This window comes from Rhinoderma darwinii, chromosome 2 (genome assembly GCF_050947455.1).
Source record: "Rhinoderma darwinii isolate aRhiDar2 chromosome 2, aRhiDar2.hap1, whole genome shotgun sequence".
Taxonomy (NCBI): domain Eukaryota; kingdom Metazoa; phylum Chordata; class Amphibia; order Anura; family Rhinodermatidae; genus Rhinoderma; species Rhinoderma darwinii.
In genome coordinates this window covers 482,968,417-482,995,770 of record NC_134688.1, presented here as the reverse complement: position 1 = coordinate 482,995,770, position 27,354 = coordinate 482,968,417, and the positions used below count along the sequence as shown (strand labels likewise).

The 27,354-nt window shown below is 42.5% G+C and overlaps 2 protein-coding genes across 4 annotated transcripts in view; one reads left to right on the top strand and one right to left on the bottom strand.

The window, feature by feature from the left end:
* The window catches only part of LOC142743723 (helix-loop-helix protein 2-like), a 202,952-nt gene extending 184,434 nt beyond the window's left edge, over positions 1 to 18,518 (bottom strand). For 2 of the 3 annotated variants that reach the window (XM_075854744.1, XM_075854747.1), the window contains exon 1: positions 17,943 to 18,518. The gene's annotated coding sequence lies outside the window, so the exon portion shown is untranslated. The remainder of the gene's footprint in view (positions 1 to 17,942) is intronic. The other variant, XM_075854745.1, reaches the window with a different exon arrangement.
* The window catches only part of LOC142741939 (solute carrier family 22 member 15-like), a 29,615-nt gene continuing 20,452 nt past the window's right edge, over positions 18,192 to 27,354 (top strand). The window contains exon 1 of the mRNA XM_075851260.1: positions 18,192 to 18,698. The gene's annotated coding sequence lies outside the window, so the exon portion shown is untranslated. The remainder of the gene's footprint in view (positions 18,699 to 27,354) is intronic.

Sequence of the window (27,354 nt, the reverse complement as noted above, 5' to 3'; positions counted from 1 at the left end):
TGGCGGTATATCACTGTGATCTGACGTGATTTCATTAGACGAGGGCTCTGTGGCGGTATATCTCTGCGATCTGATGTGATTTCATTAGACGAGGGCTCTGTGGCGGTATATCTCTGTGATCTGACATGATATCATTAGACGAGGGCTCTGTGGCGGTATATCACTGTGATCTGACGTGATTTCATTAGACGAGGGCTCTGTGGCAGTATATCTCTGTGATCTGACGTGATTTCATTAGGTGAGGGCTCTGTGGTGGTATATCTCTGCGATCTGACGTGATTTCATTAGACGAGGGCTCTGTGGCGGTATGTCTCTACGAGATGACGTGATTTCATTAGACGAGGGCTCTGTGGCGGTATATCACTGTGATCTGACGTGATTTCATTAGACGAGGGCTCTGTGGCGGTATATCTCTGCGATCTGATGTGATTTCATTAGGCGAGGGCTCTGTGGTGGTATATCTCTGCGATCTGACGTGATTTCATTAGACGAGGGCTCTGTGGCGGTATATCTCTGCGATCTGACGTGATATCATTAGGCGAGGGCTGTGTGGCGGTATGTCTCTACGAGATGACGTGATTTCATTAGACGAGGGCTCTGTGGCGGTATATCACTGTGATCTGATGTGATTTCATTAGACGAGGGCTCTGTGGCGGTATATCTCTGCGATCTGACGTGATTTCCTTAGGCGAGGGCTCTGTGGCGGTATATCTCTGCGATCTGACGTGATTTCATTAGACGAGGGCTCTGTGGCGGTATATCTCTCCGATCTGACGTGATTTCATTAGACGAGGGCTCTGTGGCGGTATATCTCTGTGATCTGATGTGATTTCATTAGACGAGGGCTCTGTGGCGGTATATCTCTGCGATCTGACGTGATTTCCTTAGGCGAGGGCTCTGTGGCGGTATATCTCTGCGATCTGACGTGATTTCATTAGACGAGGGCCCTGTGGCGGTATATCTCTGTGATCTGACGTGATTTCATTAGACGAGGGCTCTGTGGCGGTATATCACTGTGATCTGATGTGATTTCATTAGACGAGGGCTCTGTGGCGGTATATCTCTGCGATCTGACGTGATTTCCTTAGGCGAGGGCTCTGTGGCGGTATATCTCTGCGATCTGATGTGATTTCATTACACGAGGGCTCTGTGGCGGTATATCTCTGTGATCTGACGTGATCTCATTAGACGAGGGCTCTGTGGCGGTATATCTCTGTGATCTGATGTGATTTCATTAGACGAGGGCTCTGTGGCGGTATATCTCTGTGATCTGACGTGATTTCATTAGACGAGGGCTCTGTGGCGGTATATCTCTGCGATCTGATGTGATTTCATTAGACGAGGGCTCTGTGGCGGTATATCACTGCGATCTGACTTGATATTATTAGACGAGGGCTCTGTGGCGGTATATCACTGCGATCTGACGTGATTTAATTAGGCGAGGGCTCTGTGGCGGTATATCTCTGCGATCTGACGTGATATCATTAGACGAGGGCTTTGTGGCGGTATATCTCTGCGATCTGACGTGATTTCATTAGACGAGGGCTCTGTGGCGGTATATCTCTGCGATCTGACGTGATATCATTAGGCGAGGGCTCTGTGGCGGTATGTCTCTACGAGATGACGTGATTTCATTAGACGAGGGCTCTGTGGCGGTATATCACTGTGATCTGATGTGATTTCATTAGACGAGGGCTCTGTGGCGGTATATCTCTGCGATCTGACGTGATTTCCTTAGGCGAGGGCTCTGTGGCGGTATATCTCTGCGATCTGACGTGATTTCATTAGACGAGGGCTCTGTGCCGGTATATCTCTCCGATCTGACGTGATTTCATTAGACGAGGGCTCTGTGGCGGTATATCTCTGTGATCTGATGTGATTTCATTAGACGAGGGCTCTGTGGCGGTATATCACTGTGATCTGATGTGATTTCATTAGACGAGGGCTCTGTGGCGGTATATCTCTGCGATCTGATGTGATTTCATTAGACGAGGGCTCTGTGGCGGTATATCACTGCGATCTGACGTGATATCATTAGACGAGGGCTCTGTGGCGGTATATCACTGCGATCTGACGTGATTTAATTAGGCGAGGGCTCTGTGGCGGTATATCTCTGCGATCTGACGTGATATCATTAGACGAGGGCTTTGTGGCGGTATATCTCTGCGATCTGACGTGATTTCATTAGACGAGGGCTCTGTGGCGGTATATCTCTGTGATCTGATGTGATTTCATTAGACGAGGGCTCTGTGGCGGTATATTTCTGCGATCTGACGTGATTTCCTTAGGCGAGGGCTCTGTGGCGGTATATCTCTGCGATCTGACGTGATTTCATTAGACGAGGGCTCTGTGGCGGTATATCTCTGTGATCTGACGTGATTTCATTAGACGAGGGCTCTGTGGCGGTATATCTCTGTGATCTGATGTGATTTCATTAGACGAGGGCTCTGTGGCGGTATATCTCTGTGATCTGACGTGATTTCATTAGACGAGGGCTCTGTGGCGGTATATCACTGTGATCTGACGTGATTTCATTAGACGAGGGCTCTGTGGCGGTATATCTCTGTGATCTGACGTGATTTCATTAGACGAGGGCTCTGTGGCGGTATATCACTGCGATCTGACGTGATATCATTAGACGAGGGCTCTGTGGCGGTATATCACTGCGATCTGACGTGATTTAATTAGGCGAGGGCTCTGTGGCGGTATATCTCTGCGATCTGACGTGATATCATTAGACGAGGGCTTTGTGGCGGTATATCTCTGCGATCTGACGTGATTTCATTAGACGAGGGCTCTGTGGCGGTATATCTCTGCGATCTGACGTGATATCATTAGACGAGGGCTTTGTGGCGGTATATCTCTGCGATCTGACGTGATTTCATTAGACGAGGGCTCTGTGGCGGTATATCTCTGCGATCTGACGTGATATCATTAGGCGAGGGCTGTGTGGCGGTATGTCTCTACGAGATGACGTGATTTCATTAGACGAGGGCTCTGTGGCGGTATATCACTGTGATCTGATGTGATTTCATTAGACGAGGGCTCTGTGGCGGTATATCTCTGCGATCTGACGTGATTTCCTTAGGCGAGGGCTCTGTGGCGGTATATCTCTGCGATCTGACGTGATTTCATTAGACGAGGGCTCTGTGGCGGTATATCTCTCCGATCTGACGTGATTTCATTAGACGAGGGCTCTGTGGCGGTATATCTCTGTGATCTGATGTGATTTCATTAGACGAGGGCTCTGTGGCGGTATATCTCTGCGATCTGACGTGATTTCCTTAGGCGAGGGCTCTGTGGCGGTATATCTCTGCGATCTGACGTGATTTCATTAGACGAGGGCCCTGTGGCGGTATATCTCTGTGATCTGACGTGATTTCATTAGACGAGGGCTCTGTGGCGGTATATCACTGTGATCTGATGTGATTTCATTAGACGAGGGCTCTGTGGCGGTATATCTCTGCGATCTGACGTGATTTCCTTAGGCGAGGGCTCTGTGGCGGTATATCTCTGGGATCTGATGTGATTTCATTACACGAGGGCTCTGTGGCGGTATATCTCTGTGATCTGACGTGATTTCATTAGACGAGGGCTCTGTGGCGGTATATCTCTGTGATCTGATGTGATTTCATTAGACGAGGGCTCTGTGGCGGTATATCTCTGTGATCTGACGTGATTTCATTAGACGAGGGCTCTGTGGCGGTATATCTCTGCGATCTGATGTGATTTCATTAGACGAGGGCTCTGTGGCGGTATATCACTGCGATCTGACTTGATATTATTAGACGAGGGCTCTGTGGCGGTATATCACTGCGATCTGACGTGATTTAATTAGGCGAGGGCTCTGTGGCGGTATATCTCTGCGATCTGACGTGATATCATTAGACGAGGGCTTTGTGGCGGTATATCTCTGCGATCTGACGTGATTTCATTAGACGAGGGCTCTGTGGCGGTATATCTCTGCGATCTGACGTGATATCATTAGGCGAGGGCTCTGTGGCGGTATGTCTCTACGAGATGACGTGATTTCATTAGACGAGGGCTCTGTGGCGGTATATCACTGTGATCTGATGTGATTTCATTAGACGAGGGCTCTGTGGCGGTATATCTCTGCGATCTGACGTGATTTCCTTAGGCGAGGGCTCTGTGGCGGTATATCTCTGCGATCTGACGTGATTTCATTAGACGAGGGCTCTGTGCCGGTATATCTCTCCGATCTGACGTGATTTCATTAGACGAGGGCTCTGTGGCGGTATATCTCTGTGATCTGATGTGATTTCATTAGACGAGGGCTCTGTGGCGGTATATCACTGTGATCTGATGTGATTTCATTAGACGAGGGCTCTGTGGCGGTATATCTCTGCGATCTGATGTGATTTCATTAGACGAGGGCTCTGTGGCGGTATATCACTGCGATCTGACGTGATATCATTAGACGAGGGCTCTGTGGCGGTATATCACTGCGATCTGACGTGATTTAATTAGGCGAGGGCTCTGTGGCGGTATATCTCTGCGATCTGACGTGATATCATTAGACGAGGGCTTTGTGGCGGTATATCTCTGCGATCTGACGTGATTTCATTAGACGAGGGCTCTGTGGCGGTATATCTCTGTGATCTGATGTGATTTCATTAGACGAGGGCTCTGTGGCGGTATATCTCTGCGATCTGACGTGATTTCCTTAGGCGAGGGCTCTGTGGCGGTATATCTCTGCGATCTGACGTGATTTCATTAGACGAGGGCTCTGTGGCGGTATATCTCTGTGATCTGACGTGATTTCATTAGACGAGGGCTCTGTGGCGGTATATCTCTGTGATCTGATGTGATTTCATTAGACGAGGGCTCTGTGGCGGTATATCTCTGTGATCTGACGTGATTTCATTAGACGAGGGCTCTGTGGCGGTATATCACTGTGATCTGACGTGATTTCATTAGACGAGGGCTCTGTGGCGGTATATCTCTGTGATCTGACGTGATTTCATTAGACGAGGGCTCTGTGGCGGTATATCACTGCGATCTGACGTGATATCATTAGACGAGGGCTCTGTGGCGGTATATCACTGCGATCTGACGTGATTTAATTAGGCGAGGGCTCTGTGGCGGTATATCTCTGCGATCTGACGTGATATCATTAGACGAGGGCTTTGTGGCGGTATATCTCTGCGATCTGACGTGATTTCATTAGACGAGGGCTCTGTGGCGGTATATCTCTGCGATCTGACGTGATATCATTAGGTGAGGGCTCTGTGGCGGTATGTCTCTACGAGATGACGTGATTTCATTAGACGAGGGCTCTGTGGCGGTATATCACTGTGATCTGATGTGATTTCATTAGACGAGGGCTCTGTGGCGGTATATCTCTGCGATCTGACGTGATTTCCTTAGGCGAGGGCTCTGTGGCGGTATATCTCTGCGATCTGACGTGATTTCATTAGACGAGGGCTCTGTGGCGGTATATCTCTCCGATCTGACGTGATTTCATTAGACGAGGGCTCTGTGGCGGTATATCTCTCCGATCTGACGTGATTTCATTAGACGAGGGCTCTGTGGCGGTATATCTCTGTGATCTGATGTGATTTCATTAGACGAGGGCTCTGTGGCGGTATATCTCTGCGATCTGACGTGATTTCCTTAGGCGAGGGCTCTGTGGCGGTATATCTCTGCGATCTGACGTGATTTCATTAGACGAGGGCTCTGTGGCGGTATATCTCTCCGATCTGACGTGATTTCATTAGACGAGGGCTCTGTGGCGGTATATCTCTCCGATCTGACGTGATTTCATTAGACGAGGGCTCTGTGGCGGTATATCTCTGTGATCTGATGTGATTTCATTAGACGAGGGCTCTGTGGCGGTATATCACTGTGATCTGATGTGATTTCATTAGACGAGGGCTCTGTGGCGGTATATCTCTGCGATCTGATGTGATTTCATTAGACGAGGGCTCTGTGGCGGTATATCACTGCGATCTGACGTGATATCATTAGACGAGGGCTCTGTGGCGGTATATCACTGCGATCTGACGTGATTTAATTAGGCGAGGGCTCTGTGGCGGTATATCTCTGCGATCTGACGTGATTTCCTTAGGTGAGGGCTCTGTGGCGGTATATCTCTGCGATCTGACGTGATTTCATTAGACGAGGGCCCTGTGGCGGTATATCTCTGTGATCTGACGTGATTTCATTAGACGAGGGCTCTGTGGCGGTATATCACTGTGATCTGATGTGATTTCATTAGACGAGGGCTCTGTGGCGGTATATCTCTGCGATCTGATGTGATTTCATTAGACGAGGGCTCTGTGGCGGTATATCACTGCGATCTGACGTGATATCATTAGACGAGGGCTCTGTGGCGGTATATCACTGCGATCTGACGTGATTTAATTAGGCGAGGGCTCTGTGGCGGTATATCTCTGCGATCTGACGTGATATCATTAGACGAGGGCTCTGTGGCGGTATATCTCTGCGATCTGATGTGATTTCATTAGACGAGGGCTCTGTGGCGGTATATCACTGTGATCTGATGTGATTTCATTAGACGAGGGCTCTGTGGCGGTATATCTCTGCGATCTGACGTGATATCATTAGACGAGGGCTTTGTGGCGGTATATCTCTGCGATCTGACGTGATTTCATTAGACGAGGGCTCTGTGGCGGTATATCTCTGCGATCTGACGTGATATCATTAGGCGAGGGCTCTGTGGCGGTATGTCTCTACGAGATGACGTGATTTCATTAGACGAGGGCTCTGTGGCGGTATATCACTGTGATCTGATGTGATTTCATTAGACGAGGGCTCTGTGGCGGTATATCTCTGCGATCTGATGTGATTTCATTAGACGAGGGCTCTGTGGCGGTATATCACTGCGATCTGACGTGATATCATTAGACGAGGGCTCTGTGGCGGTATATCACTGCGATCTGACGTGATTTAATTAGGCGAGGGCTCTGTGGCGGTATATCTCTGCGATCTGACGTGATATCATTAGACGAGGGCTTTGTGGCGGTATATCTCTGCGATCTGACGTGATTTCATTAGACGAGGGCTCTGTGGCGGTATATCACTGTGATCTGACGTGATATCATTAGACGAGGGCTCTGTGGCGGTATATCTCTGCGATCTGACGTGATATCATTAGGCGAGGGCTCTGTGGCGGTATATCTCTGTGATCTGATGTGATTTCATTAGACGAGGGCTCTGTGGCGGTATATCTCTGCGATCTGACGTGATTTCCTTAGGCGAGGGCTCTGTGGTGGTATATCTCTGCGATCTGACGTGATTTCATTAGACGAGGGCTCTGTGGCGGTATATCTCTGTGATCTGACGTGATTTCATTAGACGAGGGCTCTGTGGCGGTATATCTCTGTGATCTGATGTGATTTCATTAGACGAGGGCTCTGTGGCGGTATATCTCTGTGATCTGACGTGATTTCATTAGACGAGGGCTCTGTGGCGGTATATCTCTGCGATCTGATGTGATTTCATTAGACGAGGGCTCTGTGGCGGTATATCACTGCGATCTGACGTGATATCATTAGACGAGGGCTCTGTGGCGGTATATCACTGCGATCTGACGTGATTTAATTAGGCGAGGGCTCTGTGGCGGTATATCTCTGCGATCTGACGTGATATCATTAGACGAGGGCTTTGTGGCGGTATATCTCTGCGATCTGACGTGATTTCCTTAGGCGAGGGCTCTGTGGCGGTATATCTCTGCGATCTGACGTGATTTCATTAGACGAGGGCTCTGTGGCGGTATATCTCTCCGATCTGACGTGATTTCATTAGACGAGGGCTCTGTGGCGGTATATCTCTGTGATCTAATGTGATTTCATTAGACGAGGGCTCTGTGGCGGTATATCTCTGCGATCTGACGTGATTTCCTTAGGCGAGGGCTCTGTGGCGGTATATCTCTGCGATCTGACGTGATTTCATTAGACGAGGGCTCTGTGGCGGTATATCTCTGTGATCTGACGTGATTTCATTAGACGAGGGCTCTGTGGCGGTATATCTCTCCGATCTGACGTGATTTCATTAGACAAGGGCTCTGTGGCGGTATATCTCTGTGATCTGATGTGATTTCATTAGACGAGGGCTCTGTGGCGGTATATCTCTGTGATCTGATGTGATTTCATTAGACGAGGGCTCTGTGGCGGTATATCTCTGCGATCTGACATGATTTCCTTAGGTGAGGGCTCTGTGGCGGTATATCTCTGCGATCTGACGTGATTTCATTAGACGAGGGCCCTGTGGCGGTATATCTCTGTGATCTGACGTGATTTCATTAGACGAGGGCTCTGTGGCGGTATATCACTGTGATCTGATGTGATTTCATTAGACGAGGGCTCTGTGGCGGTATATCTCTGCGATCTGATGTGATTTCATTAGACGAGGGCTCTGTGGCGGTATATCACTGCGATCTGACGTGATATCATTAGACGAGGGCTCTGTGGCGGTATATCACTGCGATCTGACGTGATTTAATTAGGCGAGGGCTCTGTGGCGGTATATCTCTGTGATCTGACGTGATATCATTAGACGAGGGCTCTGTGGCGGTATATCTCTGCGATCTGATGTGATTTCATTAGACGAGGGCTCTGTGGCGGTATATCACTGCGATCTGACGTGATTTCCTTAGGCGAGGGCTCTGTGGCGGTATATCTCTGCGATCTGACGTGATTTCATTAGACGAGGGCTCTGTGGCGGTATATCTCTGTGATCTGACGTGATTTCATTAGACGAGGGCTCTGTGGCGGTATATCTCTGTGATCTGATGTGATTTCATTAGACGAGGGCTCTGTGGCGGTATATCTCTGTGATCTGACGTGATTTCATTAGACGAGGGCTCTGTGGCGGTATATCACTGTGATCTGACGTGATTTCATTAGACGAGGGCTCTGTGGCGGTATATCTCTGTGATCTGACGTGATTTCATTAGACGAGGGCTCTGTGGCGGTATATCACTGCGATCTGACGTGATATCATTAGACGAGGGCTCTGTGGCGGTATATCACTGCGATCTGACGTGATTTAATTAGGCGAGGGCTCTGTGGCGGTATATCTCTGCGATCTGACGTGATATCATTAGACGAGGGCTTTGTGGCGGTATATCTCTGCGATCTGACGTGATTTCATTAGACGAGGGCTCTGTGGCGGTATATCTCTGCGATCTGACGTGATATCATTAGGTGAGGGCTCTGTGGCGGTATGTCTCTACGAGATGACGTGATTTCATTAGACGAGGGCTCTGTGGCGGTATATCACTGTGATCTGATGTGATTTCATTAGACGAGGGCTCTGTGGCGGTATATCTCTGCGATCTGACGTGATTTCCTTAGGCGAGGGCTCTGTGGCGGTATATCTCTGCGATCTGACGTGATTTCATTAGACGAGGGCTCTGTGGCGGTATATCTCTCCGATCTGACGTGATTTCATTAGACGAGGGCTCTGTGGCGGTATATCTCTCCGATCTGACGTGATTTCATTAGACGAGGGCTCTGTGGCGGTATATCTCTGTGATCTGATGTGATTTCATTAGACGAGGGCTCTGTGGCGGTATATCTCTGCGATCTGACGTGATTTCCTTAGGCGAGGGCTCTGTGGCGGTATATCTCTGCGATCTGACGTGATTTCATTAGACGAGGGCTCTGTGGCGGTATATCTCTGCGATCTGACGTGATTTCATTAGACGAGGGCTCTGTGGCGGTATATCTCTGTGATCTGACGTGATTTCATTAGACGAGGGCTCTGTGGCGGTATATCTCTCCGATCTGACGTGATTTCATTAGACGAGGGCTCTGTGGCGGTATATCTCTGTGATCTGATGTGATTTCATTAGACGAGGGCTCTGTGGCGGTATATCTCTGCGATCTGACATGATTTCCTTAGGTGAGGGCTCTGTGGCGGTATATCTCTGCGATCTGACGTGATTTCATTAGACGAGGGCCCTGTGGCGGTATATCTCTGTGATCTGACGTGATTTCATTAGACGAGGGCTCTGTGGCGGTATATCACTGTGATCTGATGTGATTTCATTAGACGAGGGCTCTGTGGCGGTATATCTCTGCGATCTGATGTGATTTCATTAGACGAGGGCTCTGTGGCGGTATATCACTGCGATCTGACGTGATATCATTAGACGAGGGCTCTGTGGCGGTATATCACTGCGATCTGACGTGATTTAATTAGGCGAGGGCTCTGTGGCGGTATATCTCTGTGATCTGACGTGATATCATTAGACGAGGGCTCTGTGGCGGTATATCTCTGCGATCTGATGTGATTTCATTAGACGAGGGCTCTGTGGCGGTATATCACTGCGATCTGACGTGATATCATTAGACGAGGGCTCTGTGGCGGTATATCACTGCGATCTGACGTGATTTAATTAGGCGAGGGCTCTGTGGCGGTATATCTCTGCGATCTGACGTGATATCATTAGACGAGGGCTTTGTGGCGGTATATCTCTGCGATCTGACGTGATTTCATTAGACGAGGGCTCTGTGGCGGTATATCTCTGCAATCTGACGTGATATCATTAGGCGAGGGCTCTGTGGCGGTATGTCTCTACGAGATGACGTGATTTCATTAGACGAGGGCTCTGTGGCGGTATATCACTGTGATCTGATGTGATTTCATTAGACGAGGGCTCTGTGGCGGTATATCTCTGCGATCTGACGTGATATCATTAGACGAGGGCTTTGTGGCGGTATATCTCTGCGATCTGACGTGATTTCATTAGACGAGGGCTCTGTGGCGGTATATCTCTGCGATCTGACTTGATATCATTAGGCGAGGGCTCTGTGGCGGTATGTCTCTACGAGATGACGTGATTTCATTAGACGAGGGCTCTGTGGCGGTATATCACTGTGATCTGATGTGATTTCATTAGACGAGGGCTCTGTGGCGGTATATCTCTGCGATCTGATGTGATTTCATTAGACGAGGGCTCTGTGGCGGTATATCACTGCGATCTGACGTGATATCATTAGACGAGGGCTCTGTGGCGGTATATCACTGCGATCTGACGTGATTTAATTAGGCGAGGGCTCTGTGGCGGTATATCTCTGCGATCTGACGTGATATCATTAGACGAGGGCTTTGTGGCGGTATATCTCTGCAATCTGACGTGATTTCATTAGACGAGGGCTCTGTGGCGGTATATCTCTGCGATCTGATGTGATTTCATTAGACGAGGGCTCTGTGGCGGTATATCACTGCGATCTGACGTGATATCATTAGACGAGGGCTCTGTGGCGGTATATCACTGCGATCTGACGTGATTTAATTAGGCGAGGGCTCTGTGGCGGTATATCTCTGCGATCTGACGTGATATCATTAGACGAGGGCTTTGTGGCGGTATATCTCTGCGATCTGACGTGATTTCATTAGACGAGGGCTCTGTGGCGGTATATCTCTGCAATCTGACGTGATATCATTAGGCGAGGGCTCTGTGGCGGTATGTCTCTACGAGATTACGTGATTTCATTAGACGAGGGCTCTGTGGCGGTATATCACTGTGATCTGATGTGATTTCATTAGACGAGGGCTCTGTGGCGGTATATCTCTGCGATCTGACGTGATTTCCTTAGGCGAGGGCTCTGTGGCGGTATATCTCTGCGATCTGACGTGATTTCATTAGACGAGGGCTCTGTGGCGGTATATCTCTCCGATCTGACGTGATTTCATTAGACGAGGGCTCTGTGGCGGTATATCTCTCCGATCTGACGTGATTTCATTAGACGAGGGCTCTGTGGCGGTATATCTCTGTGATCTGATGTGATTTCATTAGACGAGGGCTCTGTGGCGGTATATCTCTGCGATCTGACGTGATTTCCTTAGGCGAGGGCTCTGTGGCGGTATATCTCTGCGATCTGACGTGATTTCATTAGACGAGGGCTCTGTGGCGGTATATCTCTGCGATCTGACGTGATTTCATTAGACGAGGGCTCTGTGGCGGTATATCTCTGCGATCTGACGTGATATCATTAGGTGAGGGCTCTGTGGCGGTATGTCTCTACGAGATGACGTGATTTCATTAGACGAGGGCTCTGTGGCGGTATATCACTGTGATCTGATGTGATTTCATTAGACAAGGGCTCTGTGGCGGTATATCTCTGCGATCTGACGTGATTTCCTTAGGCGAGGGCTCTGTGGCGGTATATCTCTGCGATCTGACGTGATTTCATTAGACGAGGGCTCTGTGGCGGTATATCTCTCCGATCTGACGTGATTTCATTAGACGAGGGCTCTGTGGCGGTATATCTCTCCGATCTGACGTGATTTCATTAGACGAGGGCTCTGTGGCGGTATATCTCTGTGATCTGATGTGATTTCATTAGACGAGGGCTCTGTGGCGGTATATCTCTGCGATCTGACGTGATTTCCTTAGGCGAGGGCTCTGTGGCGGTATATCTCTGCGATCTGACGTGATTTCTCTAGACGAGGGCTCTGTGGCGGTATATCTCTGCGATCTGACGTGATTTCATTAGACGAGGGCTCTGTGGCGGTATATCTCTGTGATCTGACGTGATTTCATTAGACGAGGGCTCTGTGGCGGTATATCTCTCCGATCTGACGTGATTTCATTAGACGAGGGCTCTGTGGCGGTATATCTCTGTGATCTGATGTGATTTCATTAGACGAGGGCTCTGTGGCGGTATATCTCTGCGATCTGACATGATTTCCTTAGGTGAGGGCTCTGTGGCGGTATATCTCTGCGATCTGACGTGATTTCATTAGACGAGGGCCCTGTGGCGGTATATCTCTGTGATCTGACGTGATTTCATTAGACGAGGGCTCTGTGGCGGTATATCACTGTGATCTGATGTGATTTCATTAGACGAGGGCTCTGTGGCGGTATATCTCTGCGATCTGATGTGATTTCATTAGACGAGGGCTCTGTGGCGGTATATCACTGCGATCTGACGTGATATCATTAGACGAGGGCTCTGTGGCGGTATATCACTGCGATCTGACGTGATTTAATTAGGCGAGGGCTCTGTGGCGGTATATCTCTGTGATCTGACGTGATATCATTAGACGAGGGCTCTGTGGCGGTATATCTCTGCGATCTGATGTGATTTCATTAGACGAGGGCTCTGTGGCGGTATATCACTGCGATCTGACGTGATATCATTAGACGAGGGCTCTGTGGCGGTATATCACTGCGATCTGACGTGATTTAATTAGGCGAGGGCTCTGTGGCGGTATATCTCTGCGATCTGACGTGATATCATTAGACGAGGGCTTTGTGGCGGTATATCTCTGCGATCTGACGTGATTTCATTAGACGAGGGCTCTGTGGCGGTATATCTCTGCAATCTGACGTGATATCATTAGGCGAGGGCTCTGTGGCGGTATGTCTCTACGAGATGACGTGATTTCATTAGACGAGGGCTCTGTGGCGGTATATCACTGTGATCTGATGTGATTTCATTAGACGAGGGCTCTGTGGCGGTATATCTCTGCGATCTGACGTGATATCATTAGACGAGGGCTTTGTGGCGGTATATCGCTGCGATCTGACGTGATTTCATTAGACGAGGGCTCTGTGGCGGTATATCTCTGCGATCTGACGTGATATCATTAGGCGAGGGCTCTGTGGCGGTATGTCTCTACGAGATGACGTGATTTCATTAGACGAGGGCTCTGTGGCGGTATATCACTGTGATCTGATGTGATTTCATTAGACGAGGGCTCTGTGGCGGTATATCTCTGCGATCTGATGTGATTTCATTAGACGAGGGCTCTGTGGCGGTATATCACTGCGATCTGACGTGATATCATTAGACGAGGGCTCTGTGGCGGTATATCACTGCGATCTGACGTGATTTAATTAGGCGAGGGCTCTGTGGCGGTATATCTCTGCGATCTGACGTGATATCATTAGACGAGGGCTTTGTGGCGGTATATCTCTGCAATCTGACGTGATTTCATTAGACGAGGGCTCTGTGGCGGTATATCTCTGCGATCTGATGTGATTTCATTAGACGAGGGCTCTGTGGCGGTATATCACTGCGATCTGACGTGATATCATTAGACGAGGGCTCTGTGGCGGTATATCACTGCGATCTGACGTGATTTAATTAGGCGAGGGCTCTGTGGCGGTATATCTCTGCGATCTGACGTGATATCATTAGACGAGGGCTTTGTGGCGGTATATCTCTGCGATCTGACGTGATTTCATTAGACGAGGGCTCTGTGGCGGTATATCTCTGCAATCTGACGTGATATCATTAGGCGAGGGCTCTGTGGCGGTATGTCTCTACGAGATTACGTGATTTCATTAGACGAGGGCTCTGTGGCGGTATATCACTGTGATCTGATGTGATTTCATTAGACGAGGGCTCTGTGGCGGTATATCTCTGCGATCTGACGTGATTTCCTTAGGCGAGGGCTCTGTGGCGGTATATCTCTGCGATCTGACGTGATTTCATTAGACGAGGGCTCTGTGGCGGTATATCTCTCCGATCTGACGTGATTTCATTAGACGAGGGCTCTGTGGCGGTATATCTCTGTGATCTGATGTGATTTCATTCGACGAGGGCTCTGTGGCGGTATATCTCTGCGATCTGACGTGATTTCCTTAGGCGAGGGCTCTGTGGCGGTATATCTCTGCGATCTGACGTGATTTCATTAGACGAGGGCTCTGTGGCGGTATATCTCTGTGATCTGACGTGATTTCATTAGACGAGGGCTCTGTGGCGGTATATCTCTGTGATCTGATGTGATTTCATTAGACGAGGGCTCTGTGGCGGTATATCTCTGTGATCTGATGTGATTTCATTAGACGAGGGCTCTGTGGCGGTATATCTCTGCGATCTGACGTGATTTCCTTAGGCGAGGGCTCTGTGGCGGTATATCTCTGCGATCTGACGTGATTTCATTAGACGAGGGCTCTGTGGCGGTATATCTCTGTGATCTGACGTGATTTCATTAGACGAGGGCTCTGTGGCGGTATATCTCTGCGATCTGACGTGATTTCATTAGACGAGGGCTCTGTGGCGGTATATCACTGCGATCTGACGTGATATCATTAGACGAGGGCTCTGTGGCGGTATATCACTGCGATCTGACATGATTTCATTAGGCGAGGGCTCTGTGGCGGTATATCTCTGCGATCTGACGTGATATCATTAGACGAGGGCTTTGTGGCGGTATATCTCTGCAATCTGACGTGATTTCATTAGACGAGGGCTCTGTGGCGGTATATCTCTGCGATCTGACGTGATATCATTAGGCGAGGGCTCTGTGGCGGTATATCTCTGTGATCTGATGTGATTTCATTAGACGAGGGCTCTGTGGCGGTATATCTCTGTGATCTGACGTGATTTCATTAGACGAGGGCTCTGTGGCGGTATATCTCTGCGATCTGATGTGATTTCATTAGACGAGGGCTCTGTGGCGGTATATCACTGCGATCTGACGTGATATCATTAGACGAGGGCTCTGTGGCGGTATATCACTGCGATCTGACGTGATTTCATTAGGCGAGGGCTCTGTGGCGGTATATCTCTGCGATCTGACGTGATATCATTAGACGAGGGCTTTGTGGCGGTATATCTCTGCGATCTGACGTGATTTCATTAGACGAGGGCTCTGTGGCGGTATATCTCTGCGATCTGACGTGATATCATTAGGCGAGGGCTCTGTGGCGGTATATCTCTGTGATCTGATGTGATTTCATTAGACGAGGGCTCTGTGGCGGTATATCTCTGTGATCTGACGTGATTTCATTAGACGAGGGCTCTGTGGCGGTATATCTCTGCGATCTGATGTGATTTCATTAGACGAGGGCTCTGTGGCGGTATATCACTGCGATCTGACGTGATATCATTAGACGAGGGCTCTGTGGCGGTATATCACTGCGATCTGACGTGATTTCATTAGGCGAGGGCTCTGTGGCGGTATATCTCTGCGATCTGACGTGATATCATTAGACGAGGGCTTTGTGGCGGTATATCTCTGCGATCTGACGTGATTTCATTAGACGAGGGCTCTGTGGCGGTATATCTCTGCGATCTGACGTGATATCATTAGGCGAGGGCTCTGTGGCGGTATGTCTCTACGAGATGACGTGATTTCATTAGACGAGGGCTCTGTGGCGGTATATCTCTGCGATCTGACGTGATTTCCTTAGGCGAGGGCTCTGTGGCGGTATATCTCTGCGATCTGACGTGATTTCATTAGACGAGGGCTCTGTGGCGGTATATCTCTCCGATCTGACGTGATTTCATTAGACGAGGGCTCTGTGGCGGTATATCTCTGTGATCTGATGTGATTTCATTAGACGAGGGCTCTGTGGCGGTATATCTCTGTGATCTGATGTGATTTCATTAGACGAGGGCTCTGTGGCGGTATATCTCTGCGATCTGACGTGATTTCCTTAGGCGAGGGCTCTGTGGCGGTATATCTCTGCGATCTGACGTGATTTCATTAGACGAGGGCTCTGTGGCGGTATATCTGTGATCTGACGTGATTTCATTAGACGAGGGCTCTGTGGCGGTATATCTCTGCGATCTGACGTGATTTCATTAGGCGAGGGCTCTGTGGCGGTATATCTCTGCGATCTGACGTGATTTCATTAGACGAGGGCTCTGTGGCGGTATATCTCTGCGATCTGACGTGATTTCATTAGGCGAGAGCTCTGTGGCGGTATATCTCTGCGATCTGACGTGATTTCATTAGGCGAGGGCTCTGTGGCGGTATATCTCTGCGATCTGACGTGATTTCATTAGACGAGGGCTCTGTGGCGGTATATCTCTGTGATCTGATGTGATTTCATTAGACGAGGGCTCTGTGGCGGTATATCTCTGCGATCTGACGTGATATCATTAGACGAGGGCTCTGTGGCGGTATATCTCTGCGAGATGACGTGATATCATTAGACGAGGGCTCTGTGGCGGTATATCTCTGTGATCTGATGTGATTTCATTAGACGAGGGCTCTGTGGCGGTATATCACTGCGATCTGACGTGATTTCATTAGACGAGGGCTCTGTGGCGGTATATCTCTGCGATCTGATGTGATTTCATTAGACGAGGGCTCTGTGGCGGTATATCTCTGCGATCTGACGTGATATCATTAGACGAGGGCTCTGTGGCGGTATATCACTGCGATCTGATGTGATTTCATTAGACGAGGGCTCTGTGGCGGTATATCTCTGCGATCTGATGTGATTTCATTAGACGAGGGCTCTGTGGCGGTATATCACTGCGATCTGACGTGATATCATTAGACGAGGGCTCTGTGGCGGTATATCACTGCGATCTGACGTGATTTCATTAGACGAGGGCTCTGTGGCGGTATATCTCTGCGATCTGACGTGATTTCATTAGACGAGGCCTCTGTGGCGGTATATCTCTGCGATGTGATGTGATTTCATTAGACGAGGGCTCTGTGGTGGTATATCTCTGTGATCTGACGTGATTTCATTAGATGAGGGCTCTGTGGCGGTATATCTCTGTGATCTGACGTGATATCATTAGACGAGGGCTCTGTGGCGGTATATCTCTGCGATCTGATGTGATTTCATTAGACGAGGGCTCTGTGGCGGTATATCTCTGTGATCTGATGTGATTTCCTTAGACGAGGGTTATGCGGCGGTATATCACTATGATCTGACGTGATTTCCTTAGGTGAGGGCTCTGTGGCGACATATTGCTTGCGATGTGTTGTGATATGACTTCGGCTGCAGTGTATACAGTATATTTACCAGCGATACAATAAGGGGGAGGGGACTTACTTTGGTTTTGGTGACGTCGCGCGATCTCTTTCGGATACACTACATGCGACATCGTGATGTATTTTACCGGACACACGCTATATTCTTGGGGGAGATCGCAGCGAAAACTCACGCGCTAAAAGTTGGATTTTTTGCTTTAACCAAATAATTGACACCTGACATCGTCAAACAATAGCGCAAAGCAAATGAATATGCGCACATTTACGTGTAATTTATGGCTGTACCGGCATAGTCTCCCCGTCCCCACTCATCTCCTGTCACATCTTCTGATTTCCAGTCAGGAATCCTCGCCGGCCGCCGCATCTGACAGAGGACACATCGACGCCTCAGACACGGCCGCCCCTTCCCGCCTAAATACCGCTATTTATAACGTCTCCTCTCTGCCGCGCCTCCCATTGGTCAGATCGGTTGTCAGTCTTCTAGACCCGCCTCCAGCGGCCGTCAGAAACAAGTAGGACGAGTTGTGGAACGCAATGTTCTGCAGAGAAGGAGGTTAGAGGGTAATGCTCTGCAGAGGAGGAAGGGTTAACGGGGGCTATATTTTGTAAACAACGGAGAAAGGGTTAACGGGGCAATGTTCTGCAGGAGAATGGTGAGAGGGGAATGCTCTGTACAGGAAGGGGAGGGTTATGGGGCAATACTCTGCAGGCGGGTATGGAGAAGATGTCTCAGATTTCGGATAATTCTTTACAAAATGGAGAACGCTTCTATGTGAAATGCTCTGCAGAGGGGTGACGGGATGAGCTGCTCAGAACGAGGGGACCGCTGTCTTAGGTGAGATGCTCTGCAGTGTTAGTCTCCCACGTGCTCCTCTCTGATTGGACACTGTGTTGTCATCATCAGCCAATAGAAGGTGCACTTCCTGTTCAGAACCTCAGCAGTCTCCGCCCATTCGATGGCCCCGCCCATCCAGGAAAGATGAACGTGGAAGAGGAAGAGAAAAGTTCAGCAGAAGGTAATAACTTATAATATCCTCTATACCCTCCTGTAATAATATATAATATCCTCTATACCCTCCTGTAATAATATATAATATCCCCTATACCCTCCTGTAATAATATATAATATCCTCTATACTCTCCTGTAATAATATATAATATCCTCTATACCCTCCTGTAATAATATATAATATCCCCTATACCCTCCTGTAATAATATATAATATCCTCTATACCCTCCTGTAATAATATATAATATCCCCTATACCCTCCTGTAATAATATATAATATCCTCTATACCCTCCTGTAATAATATATAATATCTTCTATACCCTCCTGTAATAATATATAATATCCTCTATACTCTCCTGTAGTAATATATAATATCCTCTATACCCTCCTGTAATAATATATAATATCCTCTATACCCTCCTGTAATAATATATAATATCCCCTATACCCTCCTGTAATAATATATAATATCCTCTATACCCTCCTGTAATAATATATAATATCCTCTATACCCTCCTGTAATAATATATAATATCCTCTATACCCTCCTGTAATAATATATAATATCCCCTATACCCTCCTGTAATAATATATAATATCCTCTATACTCTCCTGTAATAATATATAATATCCTCTATACCCTCCTGTAATAATATATAATATCCCCTATACCCTCCTGTAATAATATATAATATCCTCTATACCCTCCTGTAATAATATATAATATCCCCTATACCCTCCTGTAATAATATATAATATCCCCTATACCCTCCTGTAATAATATATAATATCCTCTATACCCTCCTGTAATAATATATAATATCTTCTATACCCTCCTGTAATAATATATAATATCCTCTATACTCTCCTGTAGTAATATATAATATCCTCTATACTCTCCTGTAATAATATATAATATCCCCTATACCCTCCTGTAATAATATATAATATCCTCTATACCCTCCTGTAATAATATATAATATCTTCTATACCCTCCTGTAATAATATATAATATCCTCTATACCCTCCTGTAATAATATATAATATCCTCTATACCCTCCTGTAATAATATATAATATCCTCTATACCCTCCTGTAATAATATATAATATCGTCTATACCCTCCTGTAATAATATATAATATCCCCTATACCCTCCTGTAATAATATATCATATCCTCTATACTCTCCTGTAATAATATATAATATCCTCTATACCCTCCTGTAATAATATATAATATCCTCTATACTCTCCTGTAATGATATATAATGTCCTCTATACTCTCCTGTAATAATATATAATATCCTCTATACTCTCCTGTAATAATATATAATATCCTCTATACCCTCCTGTAATAACTTATAATATCCTCTATACCCTCCTGTAATAATATATAATATCCCCTATACCCTCCTGTAATAATATATAATATCCTCTATACCCTCCTGTAATAATATATAATATCCTCTATACCCTCCTGTAATAATATATAATATCCTCTATACCCTCCTGTAATAATATATAATATCCCCTATACCCTCCTGTAATAATATATAATATCCTCTATACCCTCCTGTAATAATATATAATATCCTCTATACCCTCCTGTAATAATATATAATATCCTCTCTTCCCTCCTGTAATAATATATAATATCCCCTATACCCTCCTGTAATAATATATAATATCCTCTATACCCTCCTGTAATAATATATAATATCCTCTATACCCTCCTGTAATAATATATAATATCCTCTATACCCTCCTGTAATAATATATCATATCCTCTATACCCTCCTGTAATAACTTATAATATCCTCTATACCCTCCTGTAATAACTTATAATATCCTCTATACCCTCCTGTAATAATATATAATATCCCCTATACCCTCCTGTAATAACTTATAATACCCTCCTGTAATAACTTATAATATCCTCTATACCCTCCTGTAATAATATATAATATCCTCTATACCCTCCTGTAATAATATATAATATCCTCTATACCCTCCTGTAATAATATATAATATCCTCTATACCCTCCTGTAATAATATATAATATCCTCTATACTCTCCTGTAATAATATATAATATCCTCTATACCCTCCTGTAATAATATATAATATCCTCTATACCCTCCTGTAATAATATATAATATCCTCTATACCTCCTGTAATAATATATAATATCCTCTATACTCTCCTGTAATAATATATAATATCCTCTATACCCTCCTGTAATAATATATAATATCCTCTATACTCTCCTGTAATAATATATAATATCCTCTATACCTCCTGTAATAATATATAATATCCTCTATACCTCCTGTAATAATATATAATATCCTCTATACTCTCCTGTAATAACTTATAATATCCTCTATACCCTCCTGTAATAATATATAATATCCTCTATACCTCCTGTAATAATATATAATATCCTCTATACCCTCCTGTAATAACTTATAATATCCTCTATACCCTCCTGTAATAATATATAATATCCTCTATACCCTCCTGTAATAACTTATAATATCCTCTATACTCTCCTGTAATAATATATAATATCCTCTATACTCTCCTGTAATAACTTATAATATCCTCTATACCCTCCTGTAATAATATATAATATCCTCTATACCCTCCTGTAATAATATATAATATCCTCTATACCCTCCTGTAATAATATATCATATCCCCTATACCCTCCTGTAATAATATATAATATCCTCTATACTCTCCTGTAATAATATATAATATCCTCTATACCCTCCTGTAATAATATATAATATCCTCTATACTCTCCTGTAATAATATATAATATCCTCTATACCCTCCTGTAATAATATATAATATCCTCTATACTCTCCTGTAATAATATATAATATCCCCTATACCCTCCTGTAATAATATATAATATCCTCTATACTCTCCTGTAATAATATATAATATCCTCTATACTCTCCTGTAATAATATATAATATCCTCTATACTCTCCTGTAATAATATATAATATCCTCTATACCCTCCTGTAATAATATATAATATCCTCTATACCCTCCTGTAATAATATATAATATACTCTCCTGTAATAATATATAATATCCTCTATACTCTCCTGTAATAATATATAATATCCTCTATACTCTCCTGTAATAATATATAATATCCTCTATACTCTCCTGTAATAATATATAATATCCTCTATACCCTCCTGTAATAATATATCATATCCTCTATACCCTCCTGTAATAATATATCATATCCTCTATACCCTCCTGTAATAATATATAATATCCCCTATACTCTCCTGTAATAATATATAATATCCTCTATATCCTCCTGTAATAATATATAATATCCTCTATACCCTCCTGTAATAACTTATAATATCCTCTATACCCTCCTGTAATAATATATAATATCCTCTATACTCTCCTGTAATAATATATAATATCCTCTATACCCTCCTGTAATAATATATAATATCCTCTATACCCTCCTGTAATAATATATAATATCCTCTATACCCTCCTGTAATAATATATAATATCCTCTATACCCTCCTGTAATAATATAGAATATCCCCTATACCCTCCTGTAATAATATATAATATCCTCTATACCCTCCTGTAATAATATATAATCTCCTCTATACCCTCCTGTAATAATATATAATATCCCCTATACTCTCCTGTAATAATATATAATATCCTCTATACCCTCCTGTAATATATAATATCCTCTATTCCCTCCTGTAATATATAATATCCTCTATACCCTCCTGTAATAATATATAATATCCTCTATACTCTCCTGTAATAATATATAATATCCTCTATACTCTCCTGTAATAATATATAATATCCTCTATACTCTCCTGTAATAATATATAATATCCTCTATACCCTCCTGTAATAATATATAATATCCTCTATACCCTCCTGTAATAATATATAATATCCTCTATACTCTCCTGTAATAATATATAATATCCTCTATACCCTCCTGTAATAACTTATAATATCCTCTATACCCTCCTGTAATAATATATAATATCCTCTATACCCTCCTGTAATAATATATAATATCCTCTATACTCTCCTGTAATAATATATAATATCCTCTATACTCTCCTGTAATAACTTATAATATCCTCTATACCCTCCTGTAATAATATATAATATCCTCTATACCCTCCTGTAATAATATATAATATCCTCTATACCCTCCTGTAATAATATATAATATCCTCTATACCCTCCTGTAATAATATATAATATCCTCTATACCCTCCTGTAATAATATATAATATCCTCTATACCCTCCTGTAATAATATATAATATCCTCTATACTCTCCTGTAATATATAATATCCTCTATACCCTCCTGTAATAACTTATAATATCCTCTATACTCTCCTGTAATAATATATAATATCCCCTATACTCTCCTGTAATAATGTATAATATCCTCTATACCCTCCTGTAATAATATATAATATCCTCTATACCCTCCTGTAATAATATATAATATCCTCTATACTCCTGTAATAATATATAATATCCTCTATACCCTCCTGTAATAATATATAATATCCTCTATACTCTCCTGTATTAATATATAATACCCTCTATACCCTCCTGTAATAATATATAATATCCCCTATACCCTCCTGTAATAACTTATAATATCCTCTATACCCTCCTGTAATAATATATAATATCCTCTATACTCCTCCTGTAATAATATATAATACCCTCTATACCCTCCTGTAATAACTTATAATATCCTCTATACCCTCCTGTAATAATATATAATATCCTCTATTCTCTCCTGTAATAATATATAATATCCTCTATACCCTCCTGTAATAATATATAATATCCTCTATACTCTCCTGTAATAACTTATAATATCCTCTATACTCTCCTGTAATAACTTATAATATCCTCTATACTCTCCTGTAATAATATATAATATCCTCTATACCCTCCTGTAATAATATATAATATCCTCTATACTCTCCTGTAATAATATATAATATCCTCTATACTCTCCTGTAATAATATATAATATCCTCTATACTCTCCTGTAATAATATATAATATCCTCTATACTCTCCTGTAATAATATATAATATCCTCTATACTCTCCTGTAATAATATATAATATCCTCTATACTCTCCTGTAATAATATATAATATCCTCTATACTCTCCTGTAATAATATATAATATCCTCTATACCCTCCTGTAATAATATATAATATCCTCTATACCCTCCTGTAATAATATATAATATCCTCTATACCCTCCTGTAATAATATATAATATCCTCTATACTCTCCTGTAATAATATATAATATCCTCTATACCCTCCTGTAATAATATATAATATACTCTATACTCTCCTGTAATAATATATAATATACTCTATATCCTCCTGTAATAATATATAATATCCTCTATACCCTCCTGTAATAATATATAATATCCTCTATACTCTCCTGTAATAATATATAATATCCTCTATACCCTCCTGTAATAATATATAATATCCTCTATACCATCCTGTAATAATATATAATATCCTCTATACTCTCCTGTAATAATATATAATATCCTCTATACCCTCCTGTAATAATATATAATATCCTCTATACCCTCCTGTAATAATATATAATATCCTCTATACCCTCCTGTAATAATATATAATATCCTCTATACCCTCCTGTAATAATATATAATATCCTCTATACCCTCCTGTAATAATATATAATATCCTCTATACCCTCCTGTAATAATATATAATATCCTCTATACCCTCCTGTAATAATATATAATATCCCCTATACTCTCCTGTAATAATATATAATATCCTCTATACCCTCCTGTAATAACTTATAATATCCTCTATACCCTCCTGTAATAATATATAATATCCTCTATACCCTCCTGTAATAATATATAATATCCTCTATACCCTCCTGTAATAATATATCATATCCTCTATACCCTCCTGTAATAACTTATAATATCCTCTATACCCTCCTGTAATAACTTATAATATCCTCTATACCCTCCTGTAATAATATATAATATCCCCTATACCCTCCTGTAATAACTTATAATACCCTCCTGTAATAACTTATAATATCCTCTATACCCTCCTGTAATAATATATAATATCCTCTATACCCTCCTGTAATAATATATAATATCCTCTATACCCTCCTGTAATAATATATAATATCCTCTATACCCTCCTGTAATAATATATAATATCCTCTATACTCTCCTGTAATAATATATAATATCCTCTATACCCTCCTGTAATAATATATAATATCCTCTATACCCTCCTGTAATAATATATAATATCCTCTATACCTCCTGTAATAATATATAATATCCTCTATACTCTCCTGTAATAATATATAATATCCTCTATACCCTCCTGTAATAATATATAATATCCTCTATACTCTCCTGTAATAATATATAATATCCTCTATACCTCCTGTAATAATATATAATATCCTCTATACCTCCTGTAATAATATATAATATCCTCTATACTCTCCTGTAATAACTTATAATATCCCTCTATACCCTCCTGTAATAATAATATAATATCCTCTATACCTCCTGTAATAATATATAATATCCTCTATACCCTCCTGTAATAACTTATAATATCCTCTATACCCTCCTGTAATAATATATAATATCCTCTATACCCTCCTGTAATAACTTATAATATCCTCTATACTCTCCTGTAATAATATATAATATCCTCTATACTCTCCTGTAATAACTTATAATATCCTCTATACCCTCCTGTAATAATATATAATATCCTCTATACCCTCCTGTAATAATATATAATATCCTCTATACCCTCCTGTAATAATATATCATATCCCCTATACCCTCCTGTAATAATATATAATATCCTCTATACTCTCCTGTAATAATATATAATATCCTCTATACCCTCCTGTAATAATATATAATATCCTCTATACTCTCCTGTAATAATATATAATATCCTCTATACCCTCCTGTAATAATATATAATATCCTCTATACTCTCCTGTAATAATATATAATATCCCCTATACCCTCCTGTAATAATATATAATATCCTCTATACTCTCCTGTAATAATATATAATATCCTCTATACTCTCCTGTAATAATATATAATATCCTCTATACTCTCCTGTAATAATATATAATATCCTCTATACCCTCCTGTAATAATATATAATATCCTCTATACCCTCCTGTAATAATATATAATATACTCTCCTGTAATAATATATAATTCCTCTATACTCTCCTGTAATAATATATAATATCCTCTATACTCTCCTGTAATAATATATAATATCCTCTATACTCTCTGTAATAATATAATATCCTCTATACCCTCCTGTAATAATATATCATATCCTCTATACCCTCCTGTAATAATATATCATATCCTCTATACCCTCCTGTAATAATATATAATATCCCCTATACTCTCCTGTAATAATATATAATATCCTCTATATCCTCCTGTAATAATATATAATATCCTCTATACCCTCCTGTAATAACTTATAATATCCTCTATACCCTCCTGTAATAATATATAATATCCTCTATACTCTCCTGTAATAATATATAATATCCTCTATACCCTCCTGTAATAATATATAATATCCTCTATACCCTCCTGTAATAATATATAATATCCTCTATACCCTCCTGTAATAATATATAATATCCTCTATACCCTCCTGTAATAATATAGAATATCCCCTATACCCTCCTGTAATAATATATAATATCCTCTATACCCTCCTGTAATAATATATAATCTCCTCTATACCCTCCTGTAATAATATATAATATCCCCTATACTCTCCTGTAATAATATATAATATCCTCTATACCCTCCTGTAATATATAATATCCTCTATTCCCTCCTGTAATATATAATATCCTCTATACCCTCCTGTAATAATATATAATATCCTCTATACTCTCCTGTAATAATATATAATATCCTCTATACTCTCCTGTAATAATATATAATATCCTCTATACTCTCCTGTAATAATATATAATATCCTCTATACCTCCTGTAATAATATATAATATCCTCTATACCCTCCTGTAATAATATATAATATCCTCTATACCCTCCTGTAATAATATATAATATCCTCTATACCCTCCTGTAATAACTTATAATATCCTCTATACCCTCCTGTAATATTATAATATCCTCTATACCCTCCTGTAATAATATATAATATCCTCTATACCCTCCTGTAATAATATATAATATCCTCTATACTCTCCTGTAATAACTATAATATCCTCTATACCCTCCTGTAATAAATATAATATCCTCTATACCCTCCTTAATAATATATAATATCCTCTATACCCTCCTGTAATAATATATAATATCCTCTATACCCTCCTGTAATAATATATAATATCCTCTATACCCTCCTGTAATAATATATAATATCCTCTATACCCTCCTGTAATAATATATAATATCCTCTATACTCTCCTGTAATATATAATATCCTCTATACCCTCCTGTAATAACTTATAATATCCTCTATACTCTCCTGTAATAATATATAATATCC